The following is a 19,815-nucleotide window of genomic DNA, read 5'->3' as shown; positions in this document are numbered from 1 at the left end:
TATGGTCCCTGGTCATCGGTATTTTCGCCAACGCTGTGTGGTGCAGATGCAGTGCAGGATTGTCCCCAGGGCCTGGGTGCTATGTCAGACTCCGTTTCCTGTGTTTAGCTATTGTCTCATGCTCTCCATGGTATTTCAGTGGCATGGTGGCTCAACCAACTGTGTGTTTCATGCCCTACATCGGTACCTTGTTTAGTAGATGTTAGGGATCTTCCTTTTCAGGCTATGCAGTGTTACCTATGTCGATTGTACTCATGTGACTGATGTGTACAGCTGTCTGATTAATTTCTGTCTCTCCACCCTGCCCACAGCATCGTCGGGGGACACAGAGGGAGACATGGACACAGGCAAGGCGGAGGGACCGAGCACCAGTGCCAGCCGTGACATCGGGGCTGGCACATCGAGTGGGACAGAGGTGGAGGATAGTGCGGCCGAGGACCTGTCGACTGGCACGTCAGAATACGAAGCTGACAGGTCCGAGGAGGATGTCTCCGAGTGGGCGGAGGCTGCACCAGCAGCTGACAGCGGAACAACACCTCGCACCGCCCCCTCAGTTTCCACCAGCCGCCTCCCACTTGCTCGTGTCCCTTCCCAGCGTGCCCGGTCACAGCATGTCTCCTTCCTGCCAGGCACCGCACCCCCTGCCCCTGTCTCCACTGCTGCCGCCAATGCAGAGTCTGTGGACATCCAGCGGCAACTGCAGGTTGGTCAGGCTGCGATCCTTAATGTCCTCCATGCCCACGGCAAAACCCTCACCAACATCGAGGCTTTCTTGGAGGGCATTCATTCATCGCAGGCTGACCAACGCAACTTGCTGAGGTCCATCGACTCCACACTGACTGCAGCAGTGGGTCTCCTGCAGCGCGACCTCCCCCCACCTACCCCTGCCCCATCCACACTTCCCACTCCCATGCCTGTCCCACGTACACCCAGACGTCGGCATGCACCCACATCAACGGACACGGGCACCACACCAGCAGGGAAGGTCCACCGCACTCCTCCTGACACGCACACACAGGGTGAGGTAGGCACACCCACTGGGTCGGGGGGCAAACGTGTGACACGCAGCCATAGTGGGAGTCCGCATTCCACCCAGTCCACTCCCTCCAAATCCCCTCCCCTCAGCTCTCCTGGCCACATCTCCCCCAAGGACTCCTTCATGGCCGCTCTGTCCCTGAGCCCCACAGTTACACCACCACGCAAGCGGTCAAGGAGGTCCCCGGTCAGGGTGGTTGAGTCTCCCCCCCTGTCTCCACCCTCCCCCGGTGGCGCTGCGACCCATCCCTCTGACCCCCCCCTCCTTGGGGCCTGAGGTCCCTTCGGGTGCAGGGGACTCCCTGGAGGACCTTGCAAAGGTGTGTAGTGCCATCCTGGCCTCCGCCTTTGGCACTGACCCACCCCCTGTGGTGGAGTCCTCCATCCCTGCACCCACAACGCCGCCCCTTTGCCCTGATGTCCCTGCGGTGCCTGTTGCTTCCCCCCCCCCCTGATGCCCTCACCAGTGTGGAAGACGATGCCATTTGACTGTGCAGGCAAGGTAGGGGACACGCATCCCACTGTGTCCCCCATCCAGCTGAGAATCATTGACTGCCCTATGGGCTTTGTGAAGATTGAACTGCCTGCGATCCACGGACATTGTGCTCATGCTGAATAAAGCTTAATTTTGTTTTCATTATCACACTACTGCTATGCTGGTATTGGTGTTGGTGGGGCTGCTACATGGTTTTTGGTGGTGTGTAAGGGTTTGGGTGTGTGGGATATGTAGTAGTGTACTGCTCATTGGTGGGACCCTGGGATCTGTGTGCCATCACAAGGTGTTGGCTAACTTTCTTTGTTCATGTAAGCAGTTACTGCATGGTGCACTTGTCCCAGGGTGTATTCCTTCCTCTGTGTACCCAGCTTTCTTCCCTGCAGGGTGTTCCCAATGTTTAGCGCAGAGCTGTGTCTACATGAGCTGTGTGTGTGACGGAGCCCTTCTACTTTGGCCATGCATGCAGGGCCATGTCTCCACCTGCAACAATCGTGGCATCCTTGATGATCACTGTACTTGTGTGTGGAGTCTGTTGACATGAGTTCATGGGGACATGTTCCCTTGTAGCCAGTATGCATGTGGATAATTCTGGCCTCACACACATGTGTTACACCCCTCCTGTCTCAGGGCACTGGTGGGAGGACTCTGCACACACCCATCCTGTCTCAGGGCACTGCTGGGAGTGATAGGCACCCACCCCTCCTGTCTCAGGGCACTGCTGGGAGGACTCTGCACACACCCCTCCTGTCTCAGGGCACTGCTGGGAGGACTCTGCACACACCCCTCCTGTCTCAGGGCACTGCTGGGAGTGATAGGCCCCCACCCCTCCTGTCTCAGGGCACTGCTGGGAGTGATAGGCCCCCACCCCTCCTGTCTCAGGGCACTGCTGGGAGTGATAGGCCCCCACCCCTCCTGTCTCAGGGCACTGCTGGGTGGACTCTGCACACACACCTCCGATTTCAGGATATGTACGCTTGGCACATACACGGTGGGGGTACGCTCAATGCATTCGAGGTGAGGGTACGAGTCTACTTACACTGGTGTGGTGGGGGTACGCTCCTTGCATTCGCAGGTGGGGGTACGGGTCGAACTTACACTGTTGGGGTGGGGGTACGCTCCGTACGTCCGTGGGTGGGGGTACGGGTCGTACTTACACTGTTGCGCTGGGGGGTATGCTCCTTGCATTCGCGGGTGGGGGTACGGGTCGTACTTACACTGTTGCGCTGGGGGGTACGCTCCTTGCATTCGCGGGTGGGGGTACGGGTCATACTTACACTGTTGCGCTGGGGGGTACGCTCCTTGCATTCGCGGGTGGGGGTACGGGTCGTACTTACACTGTTGCGCTGGGGGGTACGCTCCTTGCATTCGCGGGTGGGGGTACGGGTCGTACTTACACTGTTGGGCTGGGGGGTACGCTCCTTGCATTCGCGGGTGGGGGTACGGGTCGTACTTACACTGTTGCGCTGGAGGGTACGCTCCTTGCATTCGCGGGTGGGGGTACGGGTCGTACTTACAATGTTGGGCTGGGGGGTACGCTCCTTGCATACGGGGTGGGGGTAGGGTCCGTACATATCCGTCCCCACGCTATGTGATGTTTGTGTGGCCCGTACCCAGGCCTTTGCCACGTGGGTGCGATCCGTCCCGCCATTGTTGGGGTGACGTGTGTGGGCGTGGTCCGACTCGTACCCACGCTCTTCAGGCGTGGGTACGGGATGTACCTGTCTGGTTGTGTTGCCGGTTCGCGTGGTGACGGACTTCCGTTGTGGCGGGCGCTGGCTTATCAGGATACGCCCCCACCCCCTCGTGGTGACCAGGGCATGGGAGTCAGGTATGTCCAGGCCATGTGTGGTGTGTGACTTATGTGGTTGTTTTGTGGCCTGCCCTGGTCGTGCCACCCCCACCCCACCCCACTTTCCCCCCTCCCTTAGTTATTCTGACCTTCTGCGGCGTCTGCGTCGTAACCTGTAGAGGAGGTGTACTGCTATGAGGGCAGGGATGACTCGTAGGTTCGGGTCCATGTCTGTCCGTCGCGTACTGGTACTCCTTGCTCGCGTCGTCCTGTCGCGTACGGGTCCTCCTTGATCGCGTCGTCCTGTCGCGTACGGGTCCTCCTTGGTGGCGTCGTCCTGTGTGTCCGTCACGTACTGGTCCTCCTTGTTCGCGTCGTCGTCTGTCCGTCGCGTACTGGTGGTCCTTGTTCGCGTCGTCCTGATTTCCCCCCCACCCCAGTACGTGTCGTACCACCGTCCATGTACACCCCAGTACGTTCCAGTCGTACCACCACCCCAGTACGTGTCGTACCCCCCGTGTACCTACACCCCAGTACGTGCGAGCCATACCCCCACCCCAGTACGTGTCATAGCCCCGTCTACCCACACCCCAGTACGTTCCAGTCGTACCCCCACCCCAGTACGTGTCGTACCACCGTCCATGTACACCCCCCCACCCCTGTACGTGTCGTACCACCGTCCATGTACACCCCAGTACGTTCCAGTCGTACCACCACCCCAGTACGTGTCGTACCCCCCGTGTACCTACACCCCAGTACGTGCGAGCCACACCCCCACCCCAGTACGTGTCATAGCCCCATCTACCCACACCCCAGTACGTTCCAGTCGTACCCCCACCCCAGTACGTGTCGTACCACCGTCCATGTACACCCCCCCACCCCTGTACGTGTCGTACCACCGTCCATGTACACCCCAGTACGTTCCAGTCGTACCACCACCCCAGTACGTGTCGTACCCCCGTGTACCTACACCCCAGTACGTGCGAGCCACACCCCCACCCCAGTACGTGTCATAGCCCCGTCTACCCACACCCCAGTACGTTCCAGTCGTACCCCCACCCCAGTACGTGTCGTACCACCGTCCATGTACACCCCCCCACCCCTGTACGTGTCGTACCACCGTCCATGTACATCCCAGTACGTTCCAGTCGTACCACCACCCCAGTACGTGTCGTACCCCCCGTGTACCTACACCCCAGTACGTGCGAGCCACACCCCCACCCCAGTACGTGTCATAGCCCCGTCTACCTACACCCCAGTACGTTCCAGTCGTACCCCCACCCCAGTACGTGTCGTTCCCCCGTGTACCTACACCACAGTACGTGCGAGCCACACCCCCACCCCAGTACGTGTCATAGCCCCGTCTACCCACACCCCAGTACGTTCCAGTCGTACCCCCACCCCAGTACGTGTCGTACCCCCCGTGTACCTACACCCCAGTACGTGCGAGCCACACCCCCACCCCAGTACGTGTCATAGCCCCGTCTACCCACACCCCAGTACGTTCCAGTCGTACCCCCACCCCAGTACGTGTCGTACCACCGTCAATGTACACCCCCCCACCCCAGTACGTGTCGTACCACCGTCCATGTACACCCCCCCACCCCTGTACGTGTTGTACCACCGTCCATGTACACCCCAGTACGTTCCAGTCGTACCCCCACCCCAGTACGTGTCGTACCACCGTCAATGTACAACCCCCCACCCCTGTACGTGTCGTACCACCGTCAATGTACACCCCCCCACCCCAGTACGTGTCGTACCACCGTCCATGTACACCCCAGTACGTTCCAGTCGTACCACCACCCCAGTACGTGTCGTACCCCCCGTGTACCTACACCCCAGTACGTGCGAGCCACACCCCCACCCCAGTACGTGTCATAGCCCCGTCTACCCACACCCCAGTACGTTCCAGTCGTACCCCCACCCCAGTACGTGTCGTACCCCCCGTGTACCTACACCCCAGTACGTGCGAGCCACACCCCCACCCCAGTACGTGTCATAGCCCCGTCTACCCACACCCCAGTATGTTCCAGTCGTACCCCCACCCCAGTACGTGTCGTACCCCCCGTGTACCTACACCCCAGTACGTGCGAGCCACACCCCCACCCCAGTACGTGTCATAGCCCCGTCTACCCACACCCCAGTACGTTCCAGTCGTACCCCCACCCCAGTACGTGTCGTACCACCGTCAATGTACACCCCCCCACCCCAGTACGTGTCGTACCACCATCCATGTACACCCCCCCACCCCTGTACGTGTCGTACCACCGTCCATGTACACCCCAGTACGTTCCAGTCGTACCCCCACCCCAGTACGTGTCGTACTACCGTCAATGTACACCCCCCCACCCCTGTACGTGTCGTACCACCGTCCATGTACACCCCCCCACCCCTGTACGTGTCGTACCACCGTCCATGTACACCCCCCCACCCCTGTACGTGTCGTACCACCGTCCATGTACACCCCAGTACGTTCCAGTCGTACCCCCACCCCAGTACGTTCCTGGCGCACCCCCAACACAACCTCCTAAGTACGGAGCGCACCCCATGCCCCACCATCACAACCGCATGTACGAGTCGTACAAAGCCACACACAAGGACATAATCGTACAACCAAATGGCCCATGTACACACCGTACACACGCTCAAAACGCACGTACACAACAAGGACAAAACAAAACAACACAAGAATACACCATTCGAAAGGCACACAGCCACTAAACATGGCCAACAACCACTAAAATACCACAATCACTGACCTGCAACTGTCAAAAACAAACAGAGGCCCAATACACCACCACTCCTTATAACACACCCACCCAAAATTCAAACACTGCCACACCCACCCATGGACCAATGAAAAGGACCCACACACACAAACCATGAGCCTTTGCAACAGACTCACTGCTGCCAGACACCACAGAACCAGACTACAAGCTACACCACATCTTACACTTGCACACCTTCACACGACCACCCTCACAAACACCCTCTCATCACATTCACACACACACACAACCATCCACACCCCCCCCCAACATCCACATCCCCCCCACACCCACACCATCCCCACCCACACCCCTCACCATGCCCACTACCAAGAATCCAAAGTTCAGTCACCGAGAGTTGGAGGTCCTTGTTGATCAAATCCTCAGAGTCGAGCCACAGATCTTTGGAACATTGGTCAGAAGCACCAGCCAGGCAGCCAAAACAGCCATGTGGCAGACCATCGTCGATGCTGTGAATGCTGTTGCGGACACCAGGAGGACCAAGCAGGATTGCCAGAACAGGTGGTACGATCTGCGGAGGAGGGTCAGAGCCAAGAGACAGGAGGAACACGACCAGGCCAACGCCACCGGAGGAGGGCCCTCCCGCAGAGCCGTACAGTACCATCCCTGGGAGGAGAGGGTGATGGCCATACTGCCGGTGGAGGCAGTTGAAGGAGTAGAAGGACTCCGAGACCCGGGTGAGTACACAAACAACGCACCTCACATGGGGGGAACTGCAACCACAACCAAAATTAATAACAGGCACGCAACCACCACAAGCCATCGCATTACTCAACCACACTCTATGAGCAGGCACATGCCACTGCTGCCACCATGCCCCATGCACCCAGCTGGACAATGTCAAGTCACAGGCCACAGAAGACAACAACACATGACACGGTAACCCGGATGGCGGGAGGGTGGGCACCAAGAATCACATAGTGCGACTCCAAAGCAGACAGCAATGCCCTCTGCCCATATGGCCTAGGTCACAGCCAGACAAACACTGTGTCCCAACACAGGAATGACTTGCCAGCAAATGGCTGACGCCTTGCATCAACACATGGGGGTGAAGGCACTGTTTTGCACATGCCAGCAGCTAATGAACAGCCAACATTGTGAAAGAGTGGCAGCACACACCACCACAGCAGCAGCGCACAGACACACAGCAGACAAAATGGGTGCCTGGAGATCAGAAACAAACTCACATCAACAGGCCAAGGGCCACTCAAAGATCTGCTAACAGTGTGTGCCCAGGAAGCTGGGCCAAGGTGACAGAGGGTGACACACGGAGGGAGGGAGAGGGGGACACAGAGGGAGGGAGAGGGGGACAGAGAGGGAGGGAGACACAGGAAGATGGACACAGGGAGGAGGCTGACACACAGAGGGAGGGAGAGGGGGACAGAGAGGGAGGGAGAGGGGGACAGAGAAGGAGGGAGACACAGGAAGATGGACACAGGGAGGAGGCTGACACACAGAGGGAGGGAGAGGGGGACACAGAGGGAGGGAGAGGGGGACAGAGAGGGAGGGAGACACAGGAAGATGGACACAGGGAGGAGGCTGACACACAGAGGGAGGGAGAGGGGGACAGAGAGGGAGGGAGAGGGGGACAGAGAAGGAGGGAGACACAGGAAGATGGACACAGGGAGGAGGCTGACACACAGAGGGAGGGAGAGGGGGACACAGAGGGAGGGAGAGGGGGACAGAGAGGGAGGGAGACACAGGAAGATGGACACAGGGAGGAGGCTGACACACAGAGGGAGGGAGAGGGGGACAGAGAGGGAGGGAGAGGGGGACAGAGAAGGAGGGAGACACAGGGAGAGCAAATCAGTCCTTTGGTGTGTGGGAATGTCTGCTCGTCAGCAGGTGGACTGCGTGCATGTAGACAAGGGTGGCCAGTGCCAGAACCCCCCCTCTTCATCATGGCAAAATGCAGGGCCATGTCACAACCTGTACACGAGCACAAGGACAGCCACCTGCATCATATAAGTGTGTGGATCCACTCCATGTGCACATGTACAGTGCTACAAGGAAGGCGCAAATGCATGGCTCGCCACACATGCACACTCCACTGCTGACTGCAGCCACACTTGACGCAGCAAGTAAGACTGTGCCACACATAGTTAAAGGGGCCAAATTGGTGCCCAAGGGACACACACATGCACAAGTGCACTGTGAGTGGAATGCAAGACAGATCCTAATTCCAAGAGGAAATGTGCCAACTTTGTAACGGATGAAACATGGATGTTGCATGGATCAAAATTAACATTTTCTCTCTCACACACAGGTCAACGTCGTGCTGCACCCCCCAACACTGGGGGGGAACACTCACAGGACCCGGATCTGCAGGAGACCGATCCCACCGGCAGCGACCACTCTCACCACTCTGCGGACGACCCCGACCAACCTGGCCCCTCTGGTGTCCAACCACCTGCAGCACCTGCGTCAGGTACAACCGTGCCAACCACCACCCCCACTCCTGCCACATCCCAGGAGACACCCAGGATCCCTGCCCCAACACCACAATGCAGCCAGGCTCGCCAGGAGGGACACGGTGTCCCGGGCACCCATGAGGAGGCAGGCGACAACGCCAATGCCACCCCTCAGGGGTCCCGGAGACCCGATGTGCCCACAAGTGCAGGCCAGACGCAAGTGGGCAGGGGTGGTGGGAGTGGAGGACGGCGGAGGCGCGAGCCTGACCAGTTGGCTGGGGATCCGGTATTTTCCCATGTCCGTAACATCCTGGACTCATACCGGCAGGACACCACGGGCATGGCCCAGGTTGTGTCCGTCCTCGAGGGGATCAAGGTCCAGCAGGCCCAGCAACATGCGGAGCTAATAGCCTGTCTACAGGTACACCAACGGAGGATGGAGGACAGACAGGCTGAGCAAGTGACGGCGTCCCAGGGGATTCACGCTGAACTCCGTCGGATGGCCGACACCATGGCCGACCCTCCCTGTGCCAGAAGGCGGAGAACATCACCACCCACAGGGAGGGATCATGAGGAGGAGGAGGAAACATCCGACGGAGCATCCCAGACGTCGAAACGGCCTGCTGCTGAGGTTCCCCGCAGGAAGCCGGGTCGTCCACGGAAAGGACCGTGAGGGTGGCTGCTACATCACCATCTCCCAGGACACCTGGCCTGGCACCTGGCCCACTGGAGCAACAGCATCACAGCATCAAGAGACATTCTCTGCCACATGGCCCTGCTGGTCACTGGCTGACCAATGTTGACAAAGACTGTGGCATGGACTCTGAGGATTTCCAATGGCAAGGACACCAACTCCCCTACTGAACTTTGGATTCCCTAATCCCGGAAAGCCCCTCACTTTGTCCCCCCCCCCCAATAATAAATCACACTATTAAGAGTAGATGCCTGCTGGTAGCATTATTACCTAACATGTGTCTTGTACAGTCTAAACATGCCTGAGTCATCTGTTCACTTCAACCATCCACACCCTGGGGCCTGAGTCTGGCACAGGACACATGGGTCACAGTTTATTAGGCAAGACAGACATGGAGCACCATACACACCCGTGATGGTCAGAACCAGCTGAGGGGGTGGCCGAACAACCGTGCTGACAGACACATTGAGTACAGCAACAGTCATGCGCAGAGGTCAGGGATCCTGGCCCGTGTCCTGGGGGGCACCCAGGTATGTGTAGACAGGTGGCAGAACCATGTCCTGCAAGCTTGAGTCCGGTGGATGCAGAGAATGGGGTCATGGACAACGTTGGATGCATGGGGATGGCACATGTCACAATACCCACACAGTCATGGACATCATGCACAATACACAGTCTCAGCACACACACACAGCTTGCATCTTGCCACTCGACACATTGACACATAGCCACAATCAGGGAATACCATGCCAGACATGCAGGATGCACCGTGCCAACACACCAGCATTGACTGAGAAGAGGCACCTTGGAGGCATAGGGACACCTTTAATAGTCATGTTTTTGGGATTGCAGAGGCAACTTGAAGTACACATGAACACATCATGTGGAGTAACATGTGGCTCCAACACTGGCACCCCCCTTCTGCAGCACAAATGCGTGATAGCCATGGAACTGGCACACAAGTGTCGGCTAACAGCTAAATACCCACAGCTGCTCACTGAGAGCCTGCCATACACCATACATCCGCTGATGTGGAAGTCCCACGCCATGTCAAGACAATGTTAACCGTATGTGTCCGAGGGCAGTGTCACACACATTGATGCCATCATCACAATCCACTATCCCATCACTGATGACTGACAACCAGGCAGCCCATCTATTCAGGTGTACCCAGCTGCATGTCGTGTCCCATGGGGATGCCACATGTCTGCAGAGGAACCAAACCCCGACCGGGGCAGTGTGCACACATCGTGAACAACTGCCACACCCAATACACCCCAGATGCATCCCTTACCCCATGGAGACTTCCAAACGTGTCCGTGCCTGTAACGCTGAGTCAGCCCACGATGTCATGTCCATGAGGAATAGCAGTGCCACAACAATGCAACCAGCAAACGGCATGCGCAGGTACCTGGGGAAGAGAGACACACAAGAAGTCAGCCACAAAAAGCACAACCACTTGCATGTGCATGTACTCGACACATGTATGGATGACAACATGCTAGGTCACAATTATGACTGGGGAAATACTACCATCACTGCCACCATCACTCCAGTGACACACCCACACACACCTCTGACCCACGTGCCATACATGCAGGTGGAGACACACATCACAACGCATGCCACACGGGGACCAATGCGTGCACACTCAGACCCTGGTACTCACCACTAAGCAAAGAAGTCGCGTATGAGCCGAGTCCGGATGTCCTCTTGCGGCTCCACATCCTCCACATCACTAGCCCCATTGCCAAGCCCTTCGTCCTCCACGGGTGGATGGTCCTCGTCATGTTGATTCAGGATGAGTGGCACAGCTCTTTCAACTGCCATGTTGTGCAGCATGCAGCAGACCATGAAGATCTTGCAGACCTTCGCCGGGGCATAAGGGAGTGCACCGCCGGTCTTGTGGAGGCACCGGAATCGGCTCTTCAGCATGCCAAACGTCCTCTCTATCACTCGCCTTGTCCGGCCATGGGCAGTGTTATAGCGGAGCTGGGCCGGCGTGATGGGGTTGCGGAGAGGTGTCAGCAGCCAAGGCATGTTGGGATAGCCAGCGTCCCCTACATGGGAAGCACATGGACATCGTTAGAACTGGTGTAGCGGTCGTGCTGGTCGGCTATACAGAATACAGGACAGACAGACTGTACCCACCAACAACACATGCCCGTTCGTTGCGCAGCTGCATCATCATATCAGGCATCCCGCTACGCCTCATGATGTAGGCATCGTGTGCTGATCCTGGGAAACGAGCACAGACATGTGAAATCACCATATTGGACAGACACACCACAAGGGCATTGATGGAGTGGTAGTGCTTCCGATTGCGGTACGCCACCTCCCGTGCGTGTGGTGGTACCAAACCTACATGTGTCCCATCAATGGACCCAATGACATGGGGCATCCCTCCCAGGGCATAGAATCCACGCTTGACCTCAGTCATCTGTTCAGGGGTTGGGAACTTGATGAAGTCATCCAGGTGAATCAACATGGCCTCCAAGAAATCATGCAGCACACCGCTGAACATGCTCTGGGACATGCCACCAACATGAGCTATGGTATTTTGGAAGGTACCCGTGGCAAGAAAATGTAGGGCAGCCATTACCTTCAGCTGGGGTGTCAGTGCCGTAGGATACCTGTGCTGCGGTTGCAGGTGTGGTGCCAGTCTCGCCGTCAGCTCCAGAATCAACGGTTGGGTGAAGCGGTAGAGCCGGATCCTGTCATTCTCCTGCATGGTGGCCAAGTCTGGAATTCTTCGGGCAACAGGAGGCGCTCTGCAGTAATTTGGAAGTGACAAGGAAGAGTGAGTGCACTACGAGAACAACTCATGTCTACTGAGCACATGTAAATCTGGCAATACACACATGCCACATGGGGAGTCAGGCATGTGCTACATGCCCAGGACACGTATGGATGCAAGGTGACACTCCTTCCAAGACCCAGCTACACACGGTGATTGAGAACCTCCCCATGCCACGCCATGGAAATAGCTGTGTCCCAGTGCAAGTGCACTGCCCGACGCAAGACAGGAGTGACATACACCCACACATCAGCAGAAGTGTGATGCCGATTGCAGAGACTGGTAGCGGAACACTTGAGCCACAGGTCACATGACATTACACTAGTCCAGCCCACACACCTTGCCATGAAGGTGCACATGTCATGACTCACCACACATTCCTTGTGAGTTTGCTGACATGGCCTTGTCGCACTACTCCGTGTCCCATGCATACATGTGCACCTCACATCCGATAACACATGTGGCATGGTGTTGGGAACAGTGTGCAATGACAATCTACACACAGCCACATGTTGGTTGCTGCAACGGCTGCAGCTTTTGAGGGTGCGACAACATCAACCTGATGTAAATCCCGGACACATATATGGCATAGTCACATTGTGCACTGTGGGTAGTGACCAGTCATGTGTCATGACCCCTGTACCGGGCATCATGGGACACTTCCGTGTGTTGGTGTCCGTGCCATGCCAGTGACGCTCACCCCAAGTGCGCAGTCCCACATGCACACATGTCAAAGGAGTCAAGGGCATGCCTGGCACACATTGCACCCTCACACAGTACACATGTACACATCTCATCATACATCTGGTGCCTTCTCCACTCAGGAGGCATGTTCCACATCACAGCCTGTGACACCTGTGCCCCACACATGTAGTAATGCACAGACGATGCCTTGATGTCCATTCCTGGACAAGTATGTCCATCCATGGACAAGTATGTCCGCCCTATTCCTACATGTGTGTCGCCTATCACCACAGTGATGTGTAAAATCCGCCGTACTGCTGCTGAGAGGGCCTGTGCATGTTCCAAAATCACTGTGGGAGTGCTTGCGTATGTGTACCCATCGTGATGGCGAGCAAACAGGCATTTGTACGGTCCGTAGCACTACGGGTACGCATACGCGTGCAGACCCATAGTGATAGTGAGCGTAGATGCGTGTGTACGTTCCGTACCACTACGGGTACGCATACGCGTGCAGACCCATAGTGATAGTGAGCGTAGATGCGTGTGTACGTTCCGTACCACTACGGGTACGCATACGCGTGCAGACCCATAGTGATAGTGAGCGTAGATGCGTGTGTACGGCCCTATCACTATGGGTCTGCACGCGTATGCGTACCCGTAGTGGTACGGACCGTACACTCGCATCTACGCTCACTATCACTATGGGTCTGCACGCGTATGCGTACTCGTAGTGCTACGGACCGTACACTCGCATGTACGCTCTCTATCACTATGGGTCTGCACGCGTATGCGTTCCCGTAGTGGTACGGACCGTACACTCGCATGTACGCTCTCTATCACTATGGGTCTGCACGCGTATGCGTACCCGTAGTGGTACGGACCGTACACTCGCATCTACGCTCACTATCACTACGAGTACGCATACGCGTGCAGACCCATAGTGATAGAGAGCGTACATGCGAGTGTACGGTCCGTACCACTACGGGTACGCATACGCGTGCAGACCCATAGTGATAGTGAGCGTAGATGCGAGTGTACGGTCCGTACCACTACGGGTACGCATACGCGTGCAGACCCATAGTGATAGAGAGCGTACATGCGTGTGTACGGTCCGTAACACTACGGGTACGCATACGCGTGCAGACCCATAGTGATGGAGAGCGTAGGCATGCATGTACGGGCCGTTGCCATGCATTTGGGGTGCCCTAGGGCCCACAAACGCACCGTACCTGTGTGTGATGCTCCAAATTACATAGGGGACACGTATTAAGGCCTACATGCATGCTGGTTGTCATGGAGACCAAGTTCAAAATTCGAAATTGTTCTGGAAGGTGCACAGCAGAAGTCAGTTGGAATTCTTCTACTTTGTTGCAATGTGTTTGTGGGGCTGACATCATGCAGGAGAATGAAACCGATAGAGAACCCACAGACTGCTAGCTTTGAAGGGATTGGTGGAAACATAGGATGCAAATGTGAGTGACCAATCACTCTGTACTCCTGTGCATGAGACTGGGCAGAAGGGCACATATAAGGCAGCCAGGTCCCATGAGGGAGCACTTGCCTGCACATCTTTGCATTCGTCGACCCAGCTGCTGCTACTGATTCCCTGGAACCATGTCAAGGGCTGTGGAGAGGACACAGCCATTCACCCTGGAGGAGAACATGGCTCTGCTGGATGTGATCCTCCCACAGTACTCCATGCTGTATGGGCGACCAGGGTATCAGGTGAGTGCATAGGCCACTGCCACAGACTGTCCCTATGTTGTGACTGTGACTCCTGCCATTGCGTCCAGGTGTAACACACATGCCATGTACTGTCGGGGGGGTCCCAGGGGGGGGTGCCTGATGTCTCCCAGCAGTGCCCTGAGACAGGAGGGGTGGGGGCCTATCACTCCCAGCAGTGCCCTGAGACAGGAGGGGTGTGTGCAGATTCCTCCCAGCAGTGTCCTGAGACAGGAGGGGTGGGGGCCTATCACTCCCAGCAGTGCCCTGAGACAGGAGGGGTGGGGGCCTATCACTCCCAGCAGTGCCCTGAGACAGGAGGGGTGTGTGCAGAGTCCTCCCAGCAGTGCCCTGAGACAGGAGGGGTGGGGGCCTATCACTCCCAGCAGTGCCCTGAGACAGGAGGGGTGGGGGCCTATCACTCCCAGCAGTGCCCTGAGACAGGAGGGGTGGGGGCCTATCACTCCCAGCAGTGCCCTGAGACAGGAGGGGTGTGTGCAGAGTCCTCCCAGCAGTGCCCTGAGACAGGAGGGGTGGGGGCCTATCACTCCCAGCAGTGCCCTGAGACAGGAGGGGTGGGGGCCTATCACTCCCAGCAGTGCCCTGAGACAGGAGGGGTGGGTGTGATGCACAGTGTGAGCCTTGATCATTGATTGTGACATTGCCATCATTCCACCTGTGTACCCACTGTGGCACATACTGCTTTTTCCCTCACCAGGGGATGATGTCCCTATGACAAAGGTGCAATGCGTTGGCTGCATGACATGCCTTGTTGTAACCAGCTAATTTGTACCCATATGTCTCTCTGTGACATGTGGCTGGTGTATTGATGTGGTGTCACTTGTTCCTCCTCACAGGTAGGCGCCACTGCCAAGGAGCAGATCTGGCTGACCGCCGTCAGTGCCGTGAGGGGTGTGGATGGTCGGAGGCGGAGCCTGCCCCAGGTGAGAAAACGCTGGCAGGATATCCGGTGCTGGACGCGGAGGATTGCACGGCTCCTGCTGGGGGACTCACCTGAGAGCCACAAGAACCGCGGCCGCCGCCGTCTGAGCCACCTCCACAGGCGTGTGCTGCCGGTGGTCTTTCCAGACCTGGAGAGGCGCTTACAGGCGATGCAGCAGCCGGAAGGGGGTAGGTACATGTGTGTTCGTTGTGTGTCACCGGCATTTGTAAGGGCACGGTAGCATGAATTCACTGGCAGGGTTTAAAGGTGCTGTGCAGATCCTGTTTGCCCCAGTATAGCGCTGTGCCCCTGCCACCCTTCCCCTCCTTGCAATGTGTTCCCTGGTCTGTGTGTAGTCACTCCTTCACAAGGTGATGTAGGCTGGCGCTTTGTCCACGAGAACAATGACTGTAGCATCATGTGTGGGGGTGGGGTGTAACAGGTTGTGGGACCTTGCCTGTGCACTGTCAAGTTCACTGCATGTGAGTTCCATGTCAGTTGGCACTGATGCTGACTCCAGACATGGGAGTTGGTCTCTCATGTGTCATGCCTTACAGCGCGCATGTCCTATGTGGTGGCCTGTGACATGATGTGCATGAGTGTGCGATACACATAGTGCAGGGATGGTGACGTGTGTTGCAGTCATTACCATTCAGTAGCATGTAGTTGCGTGCCCACTACTGTCCCCTGGGGCACCTTTTCCTCAGTGGTGTATGTGTCATCATACACGTGGACAATCTCAGTGTCTACAGCGTAGGTTGTGCTCTGTGCCATTGTCCCCTGTCACTATGTATATAGACGTGCTATTTTGTACAGGTGTCCACTGTGCAGCCTGACCTGATTGTCCTTCTACATACTCACAGTTGCCAGTGCCTGTGTGTCTTGTTATACTCATCTGAGGATGGGCACTGGTACCTCATTATTTGTACAGGCGCACCTTGGCTGTTTGGCGTACACTCTTGCTTTTTGCCTGCCCCTGTGTGTATCAGCCAGACTATGAGATGTTGGTGCCACCTGTGTCTCAACAATTTGCCTCGTGTAGGGTCTTGTTGGTGCGGGCAATGCCTATGTGTCAAATCCTGATTTCTACTTGCTTGGTCTGGGCAGTGTGTGATGTGTCTGGACACACACGCAATGTGCAGTGACCGAGTCATGTTGGGCATGTTTTCAGCATTACCTATGCAGCATGTGTCTCAAGTTCATGGATATGGTCCCTGGTCATCGGTATTTTCGCCAACGCTGTGTGGTGCAGATGCAGTGCAGGATTGTCCCCAGGGCCTGGGTGCTATGTCAGACTCCGTTTCCTGTGTTTAGCTATTGTCTCATGCTCTCCATGGTATTTCAGTGGCATGGTGGCTCAACCAACTGTGTGTTTCATGCCCTACATCGGTACCTTGTTTAGTAGATGTTAGGGATCTTCCTTTTCAGGCTATGCAGTGTTACCTATGTCGATTGTACTCATGTGACTGATGTGTACAGCTGTCTGATTAATTTCTGTCTCTCCACCCTGCCCACAGCATCGTCGGGGGACACAGAGGGAAACATGGACACAGGCAAGGCGGAGGGACCGAGCACCAGTGCCAGCCGTGACATCGGGGCTGGCACATCGAGTGGGACAGAGGTGGAGGATAGTGCGGCCGAGGACCTGTCGACTGGCACGTCAGAATACGAAGCTGACAGGTCCGAGGAGGATGTCTCCGAGTGGGCGGAGGCTGCACCAGCAGCTGACAGCGGAACAACACCTCGCACCGCCCCCTCAGTTTCCACCAGCCGCCTCCCACTTGCTCGTGTCCCTTCCCAGCGTGCCCGGTCACAGCATGTCTCCTTCCTGCCAGGCACCGCACCCCCTGCCCCTGTCTCCACTGCTGCCACCAATGCAGAGTCTGTGGACATCCAGCGGCAACTGCAGGTTGGTCAGGCTGCGATCCTTAATGTCCTCCATGCCCACGGCAAAACCCTCACCAACATCGAGGCTTTCTTGGAGGGCATTCATTCATCGCAGGCTGACCAACGCAACTTGCTGAGGTCCATCGACTCCACACTGACTGCAGCAGTGGGTCTCCTGCAGCGCGACCTCCCCCCACCTACCCCTGCCCCATCCACACTTCCCACTCCCATGCCTGTCCCACGTACACCCAGACGTCGGCATGCACCCACATCAACGGACACGGGCACCACACCAGCAGGGAAGGTCCACCGCACTCCTCCTGACACGCACACACAGGGTGAGGTAGGCACACCCACTGGGTCGGGGGGCAAACGTGTGACACGCAGCCATAGTGGGAGTCCGCATTCCACCCAGTCCACTCCCTCCAAATCCCCTCCCCTCAGCTCTCCTGGCCACATCTCCCCCAAGGACTCCTTCATGGCCGCTCTGTCCCTGAGCCCCACAGTTACACCACCACGCAAGCGGTCAAGGAGGTCCCCGGTCAGGGTGGTTGAGTCTCCCCCCTGTCTCCACCCTCCCCCGGTGGCGCTGCGACCCATCCCTCTGACCCCCCCCCCCCCTCTCCTTGGGGCCTGAGGTCCCTTCGGGTGCAGGGGACTCCCTGGAGGACCTTGCAAAGGTGTGTAGTGCCATCCTGGCCTCCGCCTTTGGCACTGACCCACCCCCTGTGGTGGAGTCCTCCATCCCTGCACCCACAACGCCGCCCCTTTGCCCTGATGTCCCTGCGGTGCCTGTTGCTTCCCCCCCCCCTGATGCCCTCACCAGTGTGGAAGACGATGCCATTTGACTGTGCAGGCAAGGTAGGGGACACGCATCCCACTGTGTCCCCCATCCAGCTGAGAATCATTGACTGCCCTATGGGCTTTGTGAAGATTGAACTGCCTGCGATCCACGGACATTGTGCTCATGCTGAATAAAGCTTAATTTTGTTTTCATTATCACACTACTGCTATGCTGGTATTGGTGTTGGTGGGGCTGCTACATGGTTTTTGGTGGTGTGTAAGGGTTTGGGTGTGTGGGATATGTAGTAGTGTACTGCTCATTGGTGGGACCCTGGGATCTGTGTGCCATCACAAGGTGTTGGCTAACTTTCTTTGTTCATGTAAGCAGTTACTGCATGGTGCACTTGTCCCAGGGTGTATTCCTTCCTCTGTGTACCCAGCTTTCTTCCCTGCAGGGTGTTCCCAATGTTTAGCGCAGAGCTGTGTCTACATGAGCTGTGTGTGTGACGGAGCCCTTCTACTTTGGCCATGCATGCAGGGCCATGTCTCCACCTGCAACAATCGTGGCATCCTTGATGATCACTGTACTTGTGTGTGGAGTCTGTTGACATGAGTTCATGGGGACATGTTCCCTTGTAGCCAGTATGCATGTGGATAATTCTGGCCTCACACACATGTGTTACACCCCTCCTGTCTCAGGGCACTGGTGGGAGGACTCTGCACACACCCATCCTGTCTCAGGGCACTGCTGGGAGTGATAGGCACCCACCCCTCCTGTCTCAGGGCACTGCTGGGAGGACTCTGCACACACCCCTCCTGTCTCAGGGCACTGCTGGGAGGACTCTGCACACACCCCTCCTGTCTCAGGGCACTGCTGGGAGTGATAGGCCCCCACCCCTCCTGTCTCAGGGCACTGCTGGGAGTGATAGGCCCCCACCCCTCCTGTCTCAGGGCACTGGCGGGAGTGATAGGCCCCCACCCCTCCTGTCTCAGGGCACTGCTGGGTGGACTCTGCACACACACCTCCGATTTCAGGATATGTACGCTTGGCACATACACGGTGGGGGTACGCTCAATGCATTCGAGGTGAGGGTACGAGTCTACTTACACTGGTGTGGTGGGGGTACGCTCCTTGCATTCGCGGGTGGGGGTACGGGTCGAACTTACACTGTTGGGGTGGGGGTACGCTCCGTACGTCCGCGGGTGGGGGTACGGGTTGTACTTACACTGTTGCGCTGGGGGGTACGCTCCTTGCATTCGCGGGTGGGGGTACGGGTCGTACTTACACTGTTGCGCTGGGGGGTACGCTCCTTGCATTCGCGGGTGGGGGTACGGGTCGTACTTACACTGTTGCGCTGGGGGGTACGCTCCTTGCATTCGCGGGTGGGGGTACGGGTCGTACTTACACTGTTGCGCTGGGGGGTACGCTCCTTGCATTCGCGGGTGGGGGTACGGGTCGTACTTACACTGTTGGGCTGGGGGGTACGCTCCTTGCATTCGCGGGTGGGGGTACGGGTCGAACTTACACTGTTGGGGTGGGGGTACGCTCCGTACGTCCGCGGGTGGGGGTACGGGTCGTACTAACACTGTTGGCATGGGGGGTACGCTCCTTGCATACGCGGGTGGGGGTACGGGTCGTACTTACACTGTTGGGCTGGGGGGTACGCTCCTTGCATTCGCGGGTGGGGGTACGGGTCGAACTTACACTGTTGGGGTGGGGGTATGCTCCGTACGTCCGCGGGTGGGGGTACGGGTCGTACTAACACTGTTGGCATGGGGAGT

Source organism: Triturus cristatus, chromosome 6 (assembly GCF_964204655.1).
Source record: "Triturus cristatus chromosome 6, aTriCri1.1, whole genome shotgun sequence".
Lineage (NCBI taxonomy): Eukaryota > Metazoa > Chordata > Amphibia > Caudata > Salamandridae > Triturus > Triturus cristatus.
Note: the sequence above shows the minus strand (reverse complement) of the source record.